This window comes from Denticeps clupeoides, chromosome 11, assembly GCF_900700375.1.
Source record: "Denticeps clupeoides chromosome 11, fDenClu1.1, whole genome shotgun sequence".
NCBI classification, from domain to species: Eukaryota; Metazoa; Chordata; class Actinopteri; order Clupeiformes; family Denticipitidae; genus Denticeps; species Denticeps clupeoides.
Window position 1 is genome coordinate 7,313,146 of NC_041717.1, and position 6,174 is coordinate 7,319,319.

Here is a 6,174-nt window from a genome sequence, read left to right on the forward strand (position 1 = left end):
AGGTTTTTTCATTTATCCAGAGGAAGTACATCCCCATGATAGACTTTCTTCCTCTTTGTGGTATGGATTGTGTCTTCAAGTGTGTCTTCAGAAGAAAAAATAAAACTGATTGCAACCTCTTCTTACTTTGTGAAGTGAATTGTTATTTCAACCAAATGAAATGTGCTTTTGAGTTTATGATATCTTCTAAGGTCCTGTTGAGTCCATGACTTGGCACAAGAAGGTTATTTAAAAGCAGGTGCTGTTTAAAAGTTGTAGCTGCATTTCTGGCACAGAGGGAAACTTGAACGGCCTGTTTACGTAATGCAGGCAGTAATAGCAATGTAATGAGAGTAGAGTGGTGCTAATGAAACAGTCCTTTGGCTTAATAAATATTAACCTGCACTGCAGGTCACAATGAATAAAACAGCATAGTGAACAGTGGCAGGTACATATGCCTGCCGTGCACCGGTGTCGTGTTGCAACGTTTTTGTCTCCACAAGGATCGTGCTACTGTTCCCTTTGTGTGCAAGCATGGCACTGAGAGACCCCAAACATTCACCCCTCAGGAGAGACAGTGTGATATGTGAAAGTGCTCTGCTGTTCTCATCAGAAAGAAAAAAAAGGAGCAATCTTGTCTGAAAGCAAAAAAAAAAAATGCATGCTTAAAAGCAAGATCTGATGGCTTTGTGTTACATTCCCTTGTCTCTGAGGTTTACGAGTGATAAATCCAGGAAAACCCCAGCTATCCATAACCAGTACACATGGACCATAATTAGGCGATTTTCCAGGGCAAAGGGAATTAAGCAGATTTACAGCTACAGAGCTGAGGCAGGATTGGGATTTTCATGCCAGTGACTTGGAGGGGGCATATATCAGGGCTTTGCTCAATAATCCAACAAAAATCATATCCTATTCTCGCTGTTGCTGTGATCTGAGAGAACGTCTCTATCACAGAATCTTAGCTAGAGGATTATGAAAGGCACTTTTCAGAATGACAAATGAATGTGTCCTTTGCAGAACAAATATTGACGTTCCTGGTTCTCTTGCTGTTGGTGTTTCTGAAATGACTCGTCAAAAACAACCCATACTTTTGGAATGTATTCATAATTCCAATTTCATTATTTCTTACAGTCTCTGCTGGCTGATGTATGACTGCGGCTCCACTCCACACTAGGGGTGTAATGCAGTCAGAAAGGTTCTTGGTGACCTTAGCAGTTTCCCCTTATCTGTGAAATATCTGTGAAATAATTAGCTATGAGACTATAAACTCATATGGGACTGCATTCAGACATTCAGATGCATGTTTTGGGCAAATTGGGAAAATTGACCTGATCATGCACAAAGGGAAAATGTGTGAGAATATTATTACTGTAAGTACCAATATTGGCCAGTCAGGCATTTTTAATAGTTTTATTTCATTTTTGCAATAGAAATGTATAATCTACAATAAAAAAGGATGTGCAGACTGGCCAGAGGCTGTAGAATCCTTTTGCTACCACCAAATGTTCAGCCAACATGAGCATTGTGCCCCTGCACGGTTCTAAATTGTTTATATCATGGCAATGAATTTGCGCTTTTTTTGTACCAACACAAACCGTGTGTAATGTCATTTCACTGCCTCACAATAGATACATGCTGACAATACACCCAGTGAAAGCTCATTCAAAAAAAAGACCTCTCCTACCAGCTCAAAACATGCACAATAGCACTTGTCTTTTCATGGAGATGGACGTATAGGGTAAGAAAAAAACAACAACATCAGACCTCAAGATATTTGCAGAATCAGTGGCAGACAGCGCAAGAGACCCTTTAAATGTAAGACTGTGTTCCACACACCTTTGTTCTCTGTGGGCTACATGTTTTTTCTTCACCCTGTCTGGCGGGGACGGGGCTGGAGCTTGTGGAAGAGGTTGAGCGGTACCGGCTAGATAGTCGGACTCACCTTGACACATAGCATTGGTTCTGGAACCCAAGTCCTTGAGAGAGGTTGGACACTCTCCTTTGCTGGAGTTGCTCCAGGTGAGAGGCGGAGGGCTGGGGTTGGCTTTTTGTTAACCCCAAGACTCTCAGCCTGATGGGGTTTACCCCATGGGACTAGAGGGTGGCTTCTCTGCGCCTACGGGTCCTGACTGTTGGTTGCAATTATACGCCAAACAGCTCAGAGTACCCACCCTTTTTGGAGTCCCTGGGATGAGTGCTCGATAGTGCTCCGACTGGGGACTCCATTGTCCTACTGTGGAGAAGAACCTGTCAAGACCTCCAGCATAGCTTTGACCGCGTCCTGAGAGCAGTAGGGGACATTGCGTCCTACTGGACGCATCCTGTGGTCGCAAGGTGGCCGGTGCCAGTCATGGCGGTAACCCCTGTACCCGCTGGTGGACAGAAACAGCAGACAGGTACCGGATGGCCAAGCTGGGTGCAGCAGTGGCAGTCACCGAGGCAAAATCTCGGGTGTGGGAGGAGTTCGGTGAGGCCACGGAGAAAGACTACCGATCGGCTCCAAAGAGATTCTGGCAAACCACTGCCTCAGGAGAGGAAGGCAGCAACTCGCTCACACTGTTTACAGTGGGGCTATAGACTGGGGCTATAGTCGGGCAGTGGATGGAATACCGCCCTCAATCCCACCAATACTCATTCCAAAGAGGAACCAGAGCTGGGATACCTGGGTATGGACTGTCTAATCTCAGGGGCAGAAGTTGCTGAGGTAGTCAAACAGCTACACAGCAGCGGAGCCCCGGGGGTGGACGGGATCAGTCCTGGGTATCTCATGGCTATAGATGTTGTAGGGCTATCGTTGTTGACGTGTCTCTGTGGGCAGTTCCGGTGGAATGGCAGACTGGGGTGGTGGTCCCCGTTTTTAAGGGGGACCAGAGGGTGTGTTCCAACTATAGGGGGATCACACTCCTCAGCCTCCCTGGAAAGGTCTACTCCAAGGTACTGGAGAGGAGGGTCCGGTCGATAGTTGAATCTTCCGATTGAGGAGGAGCAAAGTGGTTTTTGTACTAACCGTGGAACTTTGGACCAGCTCTTTACCCTTGCTGGCTTAGTGATTGAAGGGACATGGGAGTTTGCCCAACTAATCCACATGTGTTTGGTGGATTTGGAGAAGGCTTATTACCGTGTCCCCAGGGGCACCCTATGGGGGGCGCTCTAAGAGTATGGAGTGGATGACCTTTTGTTAAGGGCCATTCAGTCCCTGTACCAGAGGAGCCTGAGTTTGGTGAGGGAAGAAGGGAGCAGGAGATTAACAGGCGGTTTGGGGTAGCGTCTGCAGTGATGCGGACAGTGAACCGATCTGTCATGGTGAAGAGGAAGCTGAGCCAGAAAGCAAGACTCTCGATTTACCAGTCGGTCTACGTCCCAATCCTCACCTATGGTCATGAGCTTCGGATAATGACCAAAAGAATGAGATCGCAGATACAAGCGGCCGAAATGAGTTTCCTCAGCAGGGTGGCCGGCCGTAGCCTTAGAGATAAGGTGAGGAGCTCGGACATTCGGGAGGGAGAACTGCTCCTCCACATCGAGAGGAGCCTGTTGAGGTGGTTCGGGCATCTGGTCAGGATGCCTCCTGGACGCCTTCCTGGGGAGGTGTTTTGGGCATGTCCTGCCGGCAGGAGGCCCAGGACATGCTGGAAAATGTATATCTCCAGTCTGGTCTGGGAACGCCTTTGGGTCCTGTTGGAGGAGCTGGTGGTGGTGGCTGGGGAGAGGGCTGTCTAGGACTCCCTACTTGGGATGCTGCCCCCGCGACCCAGACCCGGATAAGCGGATGATGTACGTGACTAGGTTGTTAAGCCATTGGTTTTGTATAAACTGCTTTAAATCTAACTAGCTGGGTTTTACTTAAAATCAAGTGGCATGCTAGCTAGTGACATGGCCTCACGACTCAAAAGTTGTGCAGTCTAATCCAAGCCCTGACCTTTGTGTTTGTGAAATTTGCATGTTTTGCCCAAATTGGTTCTCTCAGTGTTCCTCCCACCATCCTTTGGATGTATGTACTGTAGGTGAATTCTGTCTGTGTGTGTATAGCAGTGGGCTGGTGCCCTGGGTATGTCTCTGACAGTGTCCCAAGACTTCTAGCTGGTCTAACTCTATGTACCATACCACCTCTATAACTAATACAAAATCCAGAGGCTCGACTGATCTACAACCTTCCAAAATTCTCCCACACCACCCCTCTGCTACGTTCCCTCCACCGGCTCCCAGTAGCTGCACGCATCAGATTCAAAATACTGATGCTGGCCTACAAAGCCAAACATCCAAAGCCAAACAGTGGGAGTAGTAGCCTAGTGGGTAACACACTCGCCTATGAACCAGAAGACCCGGGTTCGAATCCCAATTACTACCATTGTGTCCCTGAGCAAGACACTTAACCCTAAATTGCTCCAGGGGGACTGTCCCTGTAACTACTGATTGTAAGTCGCTCTGGATAAGGGCGTCTGATAAATGCTGTAAATGTAATGTAAAAGATGGGCTCCAGCAGCCGTGACCCAGAGTTGGACTAAGCAGCAATTAATTGCCTTGATTGGTTGCCCAGGGTTTCATCTGGTTGCAACATCTGAAATCACCACATGTCTAATAAGACAGGCATTTCTTTATCCCTAAACTAAAAAAAATAGCTAATGTCATTAATTTACAACTAATCGTACTAATGCTCTTGCACTGCAATACAGAACAGATACAATGCACTTTAAATAACAGTGCAGCTCATTTTTTTATTCCTCATATAAGCAAAGAAATCACACTGCAATCCTCTTTTAATGTTTGTGTCTTGGAGATTTGTGGGAAGGTGGTGGTGGGCTTACAAGAATTTAGAACAAAATGTTGCCAGAGTGAAGAGGAAATGCTGAGGAGAGAAAGAAGAGGCTGCAGATTGTTACTATTTCAGGCGATGCCCTGGTCACCTATGAACGGAGAACAGCATTTCCACTGTTATCATTTTATGATCGGTAATTTGCACGCTGTAAGGAGAGCGGATTTGATTCACCAGAGAAAGTAATGAACACGAATCAATTTTTTATGCCACATTAATAAAATATTTTTTGCCTCCTAATTTCCAGAGGCATAAATGTGCCGGCTCTCCAAATTTCTCCAAGCAGGCCGCGGCTTCCTCGCTCTCATTACCTAAGCGCCGTTCACAGATTACACACAGCGGCATGCTCACACTCACACACACACGCACACACATGCACACAGAGGGGCAGAGAATGTACAAAATCCTCTTTACAAGATATGCAAAACACTTGGCAGAGCAATAGAGTAGAAAAAGACACACTGTGAAATGTTCATTTCCTCAGAGCGTCCACAGGCATCATCAATATTCAGTAGGCTTTGCGCTTGTTTACCTACCTCTGCTAATGTAGCATAAGACTGTTTTGTGTGACTCTTAATGAGAAGGGAAAAATGTATATATAAAAAAAAAAAAAAAAAAAAAGAGCGGAGAATAGTTATCAGTTCAATTCAGAAGGAAACAGCCACACGTGACATTTGTCAGTTAAGCAGAACACTGACCCCAATCTCCAACATTTTGGGCACCGTGGGGTTTTATTTAGGAACGAGAATGTGAATTGAAAGCTTTTTCCGTCGCGTCGTACACTGGGTGAGTCACGTGGAGGCCTAGAATGACGAGATCATGAAATAGATTAGAGGCTGTCCGCTTCACTTTGTGCACGCATGGTTTGATTACGAAATTTTTGCCTTGGGAGGCATCAGGGTTGTCAAAGTGTATCTGTCCAGCCATCAGAAGACCTCTGTTACTACGTCTGGTATTGTACATTTTTATTTTTTTCCCCCCTCTTAATAAACAAGCTCTCCCCTGTATGTGGCTCATAAGATCCCAGGGGGTCTGGCTGTCACTGTTCATTAGATACAGTACCAGGCAAGGCCCCGAGTCTGAGGCTAAACTGGAGCAATGTTTCTGAGGCTGGTATGCCACTCACTATCACACAAGGCCTGGGCTGTGCATCCTCGCACAGGACCAAGGGACACTGTTCCTGGAAAGGGTTTAAATTTAACCCTACGTTCCCAGCGGGCGTCTGTCCAGTGTTGTACTGATTAGTGCTATGATGTCCTCGCTCAGAATAAAAGAAAGAAAAAAGAAAAATACTTAATTGGGCAGAACCAATCTGGTAAAAGGTTGACACATGGTTCATTAAGTGACTTTTCTTAAAACCACACATAAAGTCTACGCTG